Below are 13,787 nucleotides of genomic sequence, written 5' to 3'. Positions count from 1 at the left end.
CCACATCACGTGTCCTTGCACAAGCAGCTCTTGGCTCTCAGAGCCTGAGAACTGCAACCTGACATGGAAATGGCTGGACTGGAGTCATACCATTATTTCCAGAGACAGCTTGCAGAGTTTTAGGGATGGTCAATACATAGTCCTTGTGACCAGTGTTGGGTCTGGTTATTACATATTGAGTTCAGCACACATACACTTCCAGAGATGAAAGCTCTGCCCTGATCTCTGATATGACAGAGATCTGTTTACTTATTTCATTCCTCCAAGGACAGGGGAGGAATGGTACATTCTGGTAAAATGTTCCCCAGAAGTCTTCAGGGTGTAGGGGCATTGCCCTGAGCCGTATTTGAAAAGCAGTGTAAAGAGCAGAACACTTCTTGCCCCCTCTTCTACCACCTTCCAGGGACAGCTGAATATTTGCCCCTGTGTTGTGCAGAACCCTGAGAGAAATAAGGACACGGAAGATCTGTTTGTTCCCATATGTCTTGGTATCAGGAAAGCTTTGGCCACAGTGCCATCTGGCAAATTTTTAGTTAAGTTGGAGGAAATGGATGCTGAAGCCATAAGTGTGAGATGGCAAGGAAGCAGACAAATGAGACAGAAGTTTGAGCAGTGGAAAAGAGAAATGTTGAGAAATTACCATTTGAATTCCTCTTGGGATTAGCTTAACTGAATACTTCAGTTAATGATTTGCTCGGAAAGGGAATACTTTCTCAATGAAGTTTTTTGATAACACAAAGCAATAAAGCAAAATCAGTGGAAGGGATGCCTGAGAGGTCCTGCAGGAGGAAAAAGATGGCCTTGAGAGCTGGAGTAACAGAAACAGGGTAACATGAAATAGCACAAATGCAAGGTCTTCCAAGGGGATTAGCAGAAAGAAAATCCTGCTGCAAACTAAGAGCTCATAAGCTAGGAAAAAAAAAAAAAAAAAAAAAAAAAAAAAACCTTATGAACCAACAGCAAAAAGGTGATTTCAGAATGGTGATTCTGAGACATCTGCTGAGAATCTACCAGCAGAGATGGGCAACTGAACTGTTAGCACCACTTGTTTAGGATACCAATGAGGCCTCAGAAGGAGTCCTCTGTATGGGCCAAGTCACTTGTATTCAGGGAAGATCTCGCATGGAAATAAATGACAATGATGTAAACAATGCTGTTAAGGAAAAAAAAAAAAAAAAAAAAAAAAGCTCATTGAGCTAATGAAGGTATATAATTTGCTGTCTATGAATGTGTTGTGATAAGCACTAGGGAGGTAGAATTATTAAAGCCAAGGGACAGTACTTGAACAAAAACACATGGGTATTGTTTATGTCCCTGAAGACATGGGGGCTTGAAATGGGACGTTTCCTAACCATGATAGCTGTAGGCTCTGAAACAACCCTAGGGGTGTACTGGAAATAAAACCTAATTACCAGTCTATTTTCCTGCTGTAAAAGCCTTGTGGTCAACAATGAGAGGCTCAGTGACTCCCACAGGTGATGGCAAAAAGATGTCATTTTGGGGGTGACTGAAAATCACCCCCCACAAGTGCCCAGCACACTGAGTGTCCAGCTTTTATACCTCTAGGAAGGCTTTGGCAGATTCACTCACTGAGCACTGACCACAGCAAGGGAATAAACTCCATCAGCTCCATGGCAGAGATTTCCAAATCCAGGTTGCCCAGAGTATCAAGTGACTGAACTCACTGACCTGGAGAGCCCTTCCCAAGCTTGCTCTGATGTTTCAGGATTTAAGTTAGTCAACCACCACATGGGCTATGGCTTAGCGATTTCTCAACATGATAAACAAGTGCTTTTTGGAACAACTAGTTCTACAGCACATGAGAAAACAAGACTTTATTTTTACTTTTTCATTTAGTCCTAAGTAATACCTAGGAACAGATCCAAGAAGCAAGTATAAATGAGCCACTAAGTAACAGTGTCCGAGTATTCACGATATAATTAAAGTCAACAACCTCATAAAATAAATCGTGCTGAAAACTAGCACACAGACACTAAGCTTTAGAAAGGGAGATATTTTTTTTAAACACAGGGGCTAGTCAAAAGACTATGAAATAAAAATAAATGGAACACATTTCAGACATTTAGAGAACTTGATATACATATCTGGACGTGTGCTAGCTCTGGCAGCAAACTCACTCAGCTACCCGATATTAACCCTAAATCTAGTTCAAAAGTCATTTTTTCCAATCTGGGAAAAACATACATTTAAGCATTTCAAAACTAGATTTAAAAAGCCCCAGAGATTAAAAGAAATAAGGTACACATAAGTATGAGAAACCTAGTTTCACAGCAATCAAACAATTTTTGTTTCAAAGTAACTGAAGTGATTTATTTCCATTTCAGTGGAGGGGTGGGGAGAAATGAGTAATTTTATAAGAATTAAGTGTGTTTTATTTTTTTTTTCCAAAAATATTTAAGCCCATATATTTGAAATCTGTTTCTACCTTTCCCCTGTGAAGAATCTTGTCATCAGCATTACAGCTTTGTGCAAAAAGAAAAGTTTCTAGTGGGAAAACACCTATTAGTTATGACTAAAATTTCTTCTAATGAAGCAAATATATGTCATATGTAATCATAGGACCACCTTAGAAACTACCATCTGAAGCTTACAGGTAGCATCTGTCTCATATGGAAGTGGAAAGTTCCCATGCCAGCTCATAGCTATTTTCTTAGATGCTTCCTCCAAAGTTTTGGGCTGGGGTACATTTTAGAAACTCTTCTTTAAATCGTACATGATGCCTTTCAGTGATCTTCTCCTGCCCATGTACATGGAGCACACCTGCACATTCAACCTGATGGATGTCACTTAAGTCTGGGATGACTGGTTGCTCAGTATTCCAGTACCAAAGGAGCAGGACTGAAATTAAGCAGCATGAAAAGGCCCAGTTCCTTCCCCTTCAAGCAAATCCAGAGGGTGAGATGATAAATATTCTTTCACCTGCAGTGTCCTACAGAATTTGCACTACCGTAAAGAGAGGTTTCCAATTTGTCAGCTGTGGGATTTGTCTGGATGACTGGTTGGTTGGTTGGTAGATTGTTTTCTTTTCTTTTCTTTTCTTTTCTTTTCTTTTCTTTTCTTTTCTTTTCTTTTCTTTTCTTTTCTTTTCTTTTCTTTTCTTTTCTTTTCTTTTCTTTTCTTTTCTTTTTCTAGCTGCTGTATTCTTTTTTTGGGGACAAATCTTTAATCTATTGTGATTCAAAGAATAGTGTCCAGATACAACTTCATAGCCATGGTCTATGGAGCTGTGATCTTTGAAATTACTCCTTGTAATCCATCAGACTTCAAAATGAAACCCAGTATAAATACAGGAGCATTTGGGGTCAGCAGTACAGCTCAATGGGAAGTCATTACTCTCCAATTCTGCTTGCTGCAAAAAAATTAGCCTGGCTCAAGCCTTTGACTCCAATACTCAGCACTCTCCATGGGATTTCATTTAGTTACCTCTAAGACTGACTCGCTGTGTTTGGCCAGGGCTTCCCAGAACAGCTGTGTTCTGAAACAATGAGAAAAGATTTCTGGTAACAGGAAGTTCATGAGCAGAGAAGACCAGAATTTCACAGAAGCCAAACCAAGGTTATTTAATTCACTGGATAAAGCAAGCAAAACATATAAAACATTCAGGACTAAGATATAATTCTGTTGCTTCCTTTGGCTTCACCCCACACTACCCCCACCCACCTACCCACCCACATATGTCCATATGCACTAATCAGCCTATTTCTTTTGCTGTCTGGGAAAGAAGGATATTGTTAATATTATTTGGATGTTGAGAAATTTGGCAGAGGCTCCTGTGCAGGGATTAAATAATCCATACAAGTAACTAAAATTGCTTGTACTTCCAGTATCCTATAAAAAACTGAGCAAACAAAAAGTTTGAACTCTGACTGTAAAAACAGAGCGTGCTTCTGGTTTGCAGCAATCTCTTCTCCTTTTCCACCTGCAACCCTTTTGCTTCACCACATGAGCACATAAATGCCCTGACATGATTCATTCCTGGGGATCACAGGAGATTTACCCGCCTTATTTCCTGTCCAGACGTACAGTGTGATAAGAAAGTAGCTGTGGTTTCACTCTGCTCATCCATCTGGTAAATAATAAAGAACAATATTGTCTCTTTTTTAATCAATGATCTTAGACATCATCTTAGATCCAAAATCTGCATGTCCTTGTGAGACCAAGATTAGACTTAAACATTTCTGTGCTCTCTTGAACGCAGGAAGCCACTAAAATATTTACAAGCACAATTGTCATGCAATATATGTCTCTTTGTTCTGTCTCAGGTTCAGTATCTATAGTATAGATTTTGTCTTTAGTAAGCAAATAACATTTTCTGTGGCACACCAAGACCTGATCTTCACCTCTGTTTGTTGTCAATGTCTGATAGGCTTCAAAGGAAGATGAAAGGAATGGGGGGAAATCCATGATACCCAGCTAATTGTGAAATACTGTTTGTGGTGAGAAGAAAGGCTTCCTTATTCCTTGAAGCACTAAATCCAGTTATTCTTATCTTCCAGTGCATAACTACAAATTATATTAATGTTCCTAACATCACACATTAGCCAAGTCATTTGACTTGATGATCTTCCATAGTAATGAATTTAACGTACTGTTTTGGAGACGTGTTTATGATTTGTATGAAATTTGACAACTGTTCATTTTTATCAAGAAACATCTTCTCATAAAGCAGGAAATAATTTTAAAAGGGGAAGGAATGACAGATCAATTTTTATCGGTTTTCAATTATTTTTTTCTTTTTCCTCCAATGGCACTGGATCCAGAATTCACTACTTTACCAGGGATAACGTCTTTATCACTGGTGATCATAATTTCCTTTAAATTGTAATAAAAACAATAAGATTGGCATAAATGGAAGGAGAGCTCTGGGTGTGGAAGTGCTAGGAAGACAGAAGGTCTACAAGAACAGCACATATTGATGGCACCTAGAATATCAGATCATGAATTTCCCAGCATTTGACATACAGAACCTCTAGATACCAAGATCGGAAAAAAAAAAAAAAAAAAAAAAAAAAAAAAAAAAAAAAAAAAGGTCTAAAACATGACATGTACTAAAACAAGGGAGAAAGCATACTTAAGACTTAAAAAGGGCCAAAATCAAACCATCAGAGATGATGGTGTTAAGAAAAAGGACATGACAGAGCCATGAGATACCTAGATAAGGAGGCAAAAAACAGTGAGACCTTATGGTACTCAGAGGTGGGGAAAGATAAAGAGATGAAAGACGACAACTACTGCCAACCCTTCAAGGATGCAGGAGATGCATCTAAAATGAACATATGGTGGCCAAACTAAGACAAATGTGGGAGACATAAATGAAGACTCCAAAGCCCTTGTCCTGCATCTTCTGTGTCATTTAAAATAAACCAAATTGTATGAATAAATGCATCTTGGTGTTTCTGAATATGTAGTTATGAGAGTTCTAGTCTGGATAAGTGAAACCAGTGTGGCTTAAAATAAAACAACCTTTCCTTTCCTTAGTGTCTCACATTGATTTCTGCTGCTCCACTACTGCAACTTTATTTAATACAAAACGAGGTATTAAAAGGTACCATGCTGACTTTTTAATGATATCTTCAGTATATAAAAGTCTTAATCCAAAACCATCTCACATCAATCTGCAGCTTTGGCAGTGCTCTGTGTCGTAAGAAACTTCCCTCAGAGCTCTTACCACTTTGGCTTGTGGTCCTCTTAGCCAGATACCAAGAGAAAACTCGGGTCAGATACACAAGAAGAGCACCAGTATTGCAGGCATGAGGCTTGGGGTGACATTCTTGGGTTCACCCTCCTTCCTTGTCTGGCTTGGTCAATGTTGGCTGGGGTCTGATGTGCTGACACTGTTCACCCATTTTTCTCTCTGTACATGATAAAGGATGGCCTTTTAAGACTCAGTACATGCTCCAAAATTACATAAAATCCCACAAATGACTTCTATCATGTATCAGTCCCAGAGGTTGCATAGAAGTTTTTCCATAGCAGGACTTTTCAATAGAGACTTCTACCAGCAAAAACACTTCTGTCCTTCCTGGTCTTGTAACTAAGATTTTATTCACCCTTTGTTCTACTAGTGGGATCTATAGGCAATACTTCCTGGCTCCCAAAGAGTAGTATTAATTGGGATTTCTATTTATACGGTCTTCTACATACAGCCACACCTGTACTGGAAAATGGTACTGCATGATCATCAGCAAGATACACTGCATGAGTAACCTCTTCAGTACATAAGAATTGACAACTCTGCTGGCTGACTAAGACTAAGATTACTGAGGACATTATCTAATACCATACATTTTCCTAAAGCAGACATTGCCTGAGAGTCTTTGCTCTGCATATGTTATTTACCAAACATTTGTACACATTTGTAGAATGAAGTTTCTTCCATATTACTTGGCTAAATGTTTGTCTGTCACTTCAGCTCTTTGAGGTAGGCACATGTCTTGCTCGATGGTCAGTTCACTAGTAAACCTGCTGGATCATCTAATAAATAGAAAATACTCACTAGCTCTTAGAAATACCCTTGTCTGTTTCTAGACCTGAGCATTCATCTGAGATGAACAGCTAACTCCAGTAAGGACTGCAGTCAGAACAGTCTCTTCCAGAATATCCCCGAAATACCTTACTAGCACTATGGTCCTGTTTGTGCCAGGTCCTGTACGAGCCCCAGAAGGGAGAGACATGTGGTTACATGCCTGTCCTTGCCCCTCCACAGGAGAAGATGCCTGTCTGTCAAGAGCACCTTTCTCAGCTGAGGAACCCCTTATCATTGCCTGGCCTCCCCAAGCCTCGGGCTTGGTGATAACAGATGATACGCAGGCATCCAAAGGCTCAGATATCAAGTTCACCATCTTCTTCAGCCCTTGAAGCTCTCTCTCTTATCTGATCTCTCTGCCCCGTTCTGCACTATCAATGACAATCTGTTGCTGTCATCCAGCAACTATTGCAGACACTGGGCTGCTACACAAAAGCCTGCTGTTATACCTCAGGCCTGTTCCTAGCTGGGGAGATTATCAGATAGTAAGACCATAAGAAAATAAACCACAGTGGGTTTGTGCTTCCAGAAAGGAAGCACAGAATGTCAACGGGAGTGTTACAAGGAGCCAACGAACAATGAGACCTGCAAGGCCGGAGTAAGAGCTGAGAGCCTGTCTTTAGCTCCTTCTTTCCTACCTGAAAACAAGCTCCCAGGATTGCTTTGGTCATGTTCCTGTGTCCTCTGTGCAACATTCAGCACTGAGACACAACACTGACTTTAAGCTGCTCCTGAGAAAAATGCTCCTGCTGGCTTGCTGCTGAACCTTTTGTGCCCATCCTGCCATTCTTGGTGGCTGCTGTTCTTTCTTCTTGGAGTATGCGGAGTCGTGAGCTCCCTGAAAGGCCTCCAGGCCCCAGGCAGGATTTTTTCTGCAGCGCTGCCCTCCAGCTGCTCCTGCAGCAATGTGAACCCTGTCCCCGCCCCCCCCCTCCTCCCACCAGAGCAAGTGCCCAGCAGTCACAGAGGAGAGAAATGGCTTGGGAGAGGCCACCAGGTTGGGATGACCAGACCAAGACAGCTTACCTGTACGAGTCTGAATTCCATTAGGTATCAGCAGGCTTTGATTTTGTTGGGAAAGGCCAACAAGGCTTTACCCTGAGGCCAAAGAGGGCCTGGAGCAGGTGGGAGCTGGCGGTGCCATATCTATTGTGGAGGGGACAGACAGCCTGGGGAAGGAGACAGGGCTGTATCTTGGAGTGCAGGACACTACTCACCCATTTTTCTCACCATACCTGATAAAGGATTGCATTGTAAGATTTGATACAGGCACAAAAATCATATAGAACCACACACACGACTTGTAGCATGTATCAGTCCTAGAGGTTGCACACCACCTAGAGGTGGGACACACCAAGGCAGCAGCCCCAGCCCCAGCCCCAGGCCAAGAGCAGCTGCATAAATAAGGAACGAGGCAGCAGACTGAAGTCTGGGTTCCCTGGGGCCTGTCTCAGGACTCTGTCATCTCCTCTCTGCCCTTACAAGCATTTGGGGCAGATGACGTTGCCGTTCCTCCCAGCCCCGTCCTCTTTGCTGTCGGTGGAAGTTTGCTGCTTTTCCCAACCACAAGGAAATGTGCTAAGTGGGTGGTGGGACTGGGGGGGATACTGGAGGAGGGGAATGCTTGTCTGGAAACAGAGCCCGCTCAAACACACACCACCCAAACATGGCATGCCTGCCTGTCAGAGAGAAATTCACAGAGACAGATTTAATACATTAAACATAAACAAACCAGCGCCAAGCCTTTGGCAGATCATCACAGCTAGAAATAGAAGCTAGCCACTTCAGGGGCTTTCGGTTTGCGTGCGTGATGGGTTCCCAGCACAAGGACAGACATTCAGGCTAGCCCTAGCCCAAATGAAAGTAAACATTCCTGCCTGGATTTTCAAGAATGGGGTACAGAGGTGAGTTGGAGAACTTCAGCACCTCGCAAGGCACTGGGCAAGAAGCTAGAAGCAGCTCCAGAGCAGTTTGTCTCAGGCAGGGGCTGTCTTGAGTGCCCCAGCAAGGATGTGAAGGCATGTAGTGGGTCAGAACCACCACACCACCAGAATAACAAGGCTAATGATACAACTTTTTGGACTTTCCTTTTCTGCTTAACACTTAGTGCCACAAAAACAGTAGCACCGATAGTATCTTAGAGACCCTTGTCACGCTGTCAGGGGCAGCTTGTCATTTGTAAGGGGGGACAGGACAGGTAGACACACAAAACACCTCATTTCCATACAAACATCCACAGAAATAATCCCTCCCTATCATGTTAAATGCTGGTAAAGGAGCTTTTCAACTTACAAACACCCTGAGTACTGTTGTCTTTACTATTAAAATAAGAAAGGTGTTTTTGTCCTAGAACCAGTTCTGCCAAGAGGGACCACTGAAATACTGGTCCCAGGATCAAGCAATAATGGTAAGGCAACTAAAGATGGCTGATTCTCTGATACAAGCATCACTGTCTCAGGTACAGCATCAGAAATACCCTGAATCTATTTACCTTTCACTGCAACAGTCCCTTCGTCCCTTCATTTCTGCAGTGTTACTGTCTTGTTGAAGGTCTTGCCAAAACTAAAATATACCAAGCAGTGGTGCCTCATTCACATGTTCCTCTGACCTGCCATAGATCTTTTTTAATCTTCTTAATATGTGAAGATATTTTTAGAAATATCTGAAAATATTGATATTAGGATGTCTTAATAAAAGAAGACATATGTTAATATCTTTAATAAAATATTCTCAATAAAAGAGTATTCTGGATCCATGAGATCTGGGTTCTCTTTCCAGCCCTGCCCACAAGCTTCCTCTACAATCTGGGGTAAATTACTGTCCATTTCTTAGCCAAGTAACAAAAATAATTGGCCAAGGAAAATAAAATCTTGATTACAATGGCAAGTCATGAAATAGCCTAGGATCAACACCCACACTGAATTCCGAAATGCCAATGAGTCCTTAAAGCACAATAGTGTTTTAAGATACTGAGAATATTGTGTCTATTATTTTAAGAAATAATCTTTTGGGCATACAGTTCTGTATTACTCGTGGATGAGAAAATGGATGAAGAGTATTTCTGGGGGTGATTATTCTGTTGATTCCAGTCATTAATATAAATACATAAATAAATAGATATATAAAAGGAAAATTGCAAGACTTCTCCACTAAATTCTTATAAGCAAACAAAAGGGCATATTTCTCCCCACAGACCAAGGAACCAGAAGTGAACTGTACCAATGATGACTATGTCTTCTGTTACCTGTGGAAGTAATGACATGCTGTCTCAACCCTGTACCTCAAGAATGTACAAAGAGCTATACAACCAATGACTCAGCTGCTAGATAAAGGGCAAGAATTAATGCTGGTGGTGCAGATATTATACAAACCACATGACCTGGAGGGCACTGAATTGCACAAAGCCCCTGACAAGATGATGAAATCTGGACTCCAGGCTGGGAGGAGTGGGAGGTGGGAGAAGTGAAGGCACACAGTTCTTGTAACAGAGGGACAGGGAGAAACCTGGGTGAGCATGGGGGGAGCAGGACACAGCACTGGTTACAGCCATGATAGAAAAGGCAAGTGCACAGCTGCCATACTCAGAGGCTTGGTGTAAAAGTGAGACAGTTATTTTCCTCTTACCTGGAGAAATGTGCTGCTTTCCAGCTCTGGTGAATAACCTACCTGCCTGGATTTTTAGGTACATTAGCAGTGAAGGGAAAAATTCAAAGGGGTGAACAAGTGCTTTCTTCTTCAACATGCATCTGAGGCTTTGCAGGTTTTTCCACTGAGAATATTCCTCTGAAGTTTTCTTAGTGACTAAGCCAAAGTGGGTCAAAGAGAAACTTGATTCACAGTCCCAGAAAAAAAAAAAACACTGCTACATTCTCCTCCCCATCATTATCAGCTCCCACCCAGCACCTTCTCTCACTGACCCTTGCCTGCCCTCGATGGCATCACCCCCTGGACAAGTTCTCTCCTCCTCCAAAACCAGTCTCTGGCTCTTCTCTGCCCTGCTCTTTCACGCTTCTGCAAACCACTTCCTCAGCTGCATCCTTCAGATGACATTTTTCTCTCCTGTGTCAACTGCCCTCACCTCTTTGCCAGCCCATGGGCTGCAGTTAGTGGTGCTGAGGGGAAGCCGTCTTGTGCAGAGGTGCGGAGTGACTAAGCCCTGCGGTTTGTCCACCTGGAAGACAGGGTTTGCTTCTAATATCGCTGCCTGGCTTTACTGGTCCAGCTTCCACAGTTTAGGTGCAGAGGTGTTTGGACTGAAATTCTAGGTTCACCCTGTAGCAGACAGGGGACACTACAGAGGACTCTAACACAAACATCTGTATCCTCAAGGCACTTGCAAGCACCAAAGAGAAGTGCCCGAGACAGCTGAACAGTGTGCTACAAGGATCTGAAGCTTACTTCTCCAGGGGAGGGGATGTGGGGAGCACTCATGGGACCCTGGCTTCATTTCTAAGGAGCATTTATTTTTTTTATGTCACACAAAATTGTTTAGGTGGAAAAAATAATGATAATCAACAACAACAAAAATGTTAGTCCCCTTGCTGAACCTCCAGGCCTTTGTAATATTCTGCTTCTGGAGGTGTTCAAATCCTTTCTCACCAACGATGAACGTGAATTCCATCTTCCACAGTGCAACCCAATTCCCTGCTGTAAAGACAGCAGCTCTCACATGCTGCCACAGCCTAGCTTTGCTGTTAGGCAGGCTCAGCTGCCAGCTTAACTATTTTACAAGTCCTTCAGGTTCAGATGCTGCTGCAGAGCAGGGGCTCTCACACCACAGTGTCCTGCTGTCAGTTTGCATTAAGCCCTTCCTCTCCTTGAAAACCAGCCCAGGCTCCTCAGCCAGCTCAAAACATCTGGTCCAAGCCACAAACGTGGGTCAGAGATAACGCAGATGGTGACAAAACCCAAAATCAAACAACAGATTGTCCCTCCACAAGATTCTGTCTCTGTTTTCTGCCCTGGATGTATCGTCACAGTGATTAAACCCAGTGCTAAGGCTGCATTGCAGAAGCCTTAGAGCACAGGGATTAAAGCAGGCCCCTTGGATCCATTGGCACCACTGTGAAAGTCCTGGGGCAGCTGGCGGAGGAGGTGGCTTTTCCTGTGATTGCCTTGTGGCTCCCAAGGTTGTTGGTTATGTTGCTGAGGGAATTAACACCCCCCTACACCACCGCTCAATGAAGATCCCAAAAAGCTGTCCCTATATTTATCTGTGTACACAGTGAACAGAATCACCGGGGACATGGCTTTTGCTCCCAGGTTTGTTTGCAGAACCAGGGCTTCTTTCACATCCTGTTTTGTTTCCCTCTTACAGTGAGGAAGAGTCACATTGCTGTGCCCAAGTCCTGCAGTCATTGTGTCTCTACAGGGCCAAGAGAGGAACCTCAGACACCCATGCAGCAGGCCAGTACCCACACACTGTTTGGTTTGGACCACAGGGGTGCGTGACACTAGAAACATCTACAATGCCAAGGCTCCTCACAGATGTCTCTGCAGAACACCTTCTCACTGTACCTTGCGGCAGAGAAAGCAGTAAAAACAATTCCTAGGGAGGAACAAACTATAGCCATAAAAAAAAAGGAGAAACTTTCTCATTGGGAGAAAGAAAGCAGAGCCCTTGCTAGAAGACACAGACCTGCATGTTCAAAAGCAGGAGCTCATACATGTCTCACACCACTGGCACAGGGACGTAGGAAGGCAGGCAGGAGTTTGCGCTGCCTGGACTCTGGGCCACTGTGAGGTGACCCATCTCTGATCCCCAAACCTGTAAAATGGGGCCTGGGATGAGACCCTGCATCTCCTCAGCACTTTGGAGGGGCCAGGCCCTGCAGTAACATCCTCACTCAGCCCTTGAATCAAAGACAACTGCACCCAGCTCCTCCTGCCTGGCACCACACAGGCCATGCATGGGCCTGGCAAGCCTCATACATAGTGCAGGAAACTCCAATGAACCTCAGAGGTTTAAAACAGTTTAAGGGCTGAAGGCAGACACTTCTACTTTCACCAGGCTAAAGAAATAAATATGCACCACATCATGCCCCAATCTCACTTCTCCCATGACAGCCTCAGTTTTATTATCTAGATGTGTCCAAAAGTGATACCAAAGGTTCTCCCATGCCACATGCAAACCAGAGGTTAGGGAGCACTCAATTGTGACAAGGGAAAAACTGAACAGAGGTGGTTTGCCACTCTCTCCTCTCCTTCCCTCCCTCTTTCCCCGCTCTCGTCTAACCTGCCTCATTTAGGAAACAGTTCTTGGCTATTGTGTTTACCACAGAGCTTCTGAGATCCCATGTTGCCCACCTCCCTACCCCTTAGGGGGGTACAAATGCCTACACAAGGAACAACCTTGAATATTGCTTTGGTCATCTACTCTCCCTTGGAAATGGGCAGAAATGCTGATTCCCCAAATGACTGTTAGAGCATTGGACCTGCTTTAGGTAAGTGGAGGAGAAGGAAGGGTAGAGTACTAAAGCAGTTACATCCAGCTGTGGCCTTCACTGTGGTGGCTGTGAGTTACTTTGCATCCCCTCCAGCTCCTGACCTCTCCCTCTGTGGTGGGGAGCTGTGTTTGCCTCATCTGCAACTCTTTTCTATTCCCAGTTCTGTGCCTGATGGCTGAGAAAGGACTGAGGTTTCTCAGCTCTACGCCTCTTAGACTCCCTGTCCCAAGCCAAGTCTCTCAAGCCCTGATACACAATGCAGTCACTGTTTGACAGCAGCACTCATGCTCTACGCCAAAGGATGCTGGGCCAAGTATGAGGCAAGGCTATTGCATGCATTTTGTACAGCAGAAGAGAGATAGCTTGTACACCTCACTCCCTCTGTACCAGAACTGAGACCCCAGACACCTGAGATCACTACAGACAACAGCCTTTCCCTCTAATGCAGTGCAGAGGTAGTTCCCATCTTGCAATGCAACTTTCTACTGCCATTCTACAACAGCTTCCATTCCTCAGTCTGCATCTCACTATTTTTTCCTGCACCAGCTCAGATCTGCTGTATACAGTGCTCTTCTTATCTCAGAACCTCACAGAAATCTCTCATCCTCATGGATGTGTTGATCAGAGGTCTAATTCCACTGGGAAAGACTCTTAGCAACTAATCCATCTGCTCAGACAGTGCAAACCTGGTTATATTCAGAGAAAGATTTTTGAGCTTACTCATTCAAAAATACATAGGCTTTGTTCTTAAGAGGCAGAAATGGGCAGTGGGAAATCACATATTTGCATACAAA

At 43.4% G+C, this 13,787-nt stretch overlaps 1 long non-coding RNA gene across 1 annotated transcript; it reads right to left on the bottom strand.

Annotated features, from left to right (window-relative positions):
• Positions 1–2,303: 2,303 nt before the first annotated feature.
• On the bottom strand, positions 2,304–7,700 carry LOC311430401. The gene is made up of 3 exons (XR_014688767.1): positions 7,574–7,700; positions 5,690–5,875; positions 2,304–3,496 (listed from the first exon to the last, which is right to left on the bottom strand). It is a non-coding gene; the product is annotated as an uncharacterized lncRNA (long non-coding RNA).
• Positions 7,701–13,787: the final 6,087 nt, after the last annotated feature.

This window comes from Aythya ferina, assembly GCF_964211825.1.
Source record: "Aythya ferina genome assembly, chromosome: 1".
NCBI lineage: Eukaryota > Metazoa > Chordata > Aves > Anseriformes > Anatidae > Aythya > Aythya ferina.
Note: the sequence above shows the minus strand (reverse complement) of the source record. Positions and strands in the feature narration are given on the sequence as shown.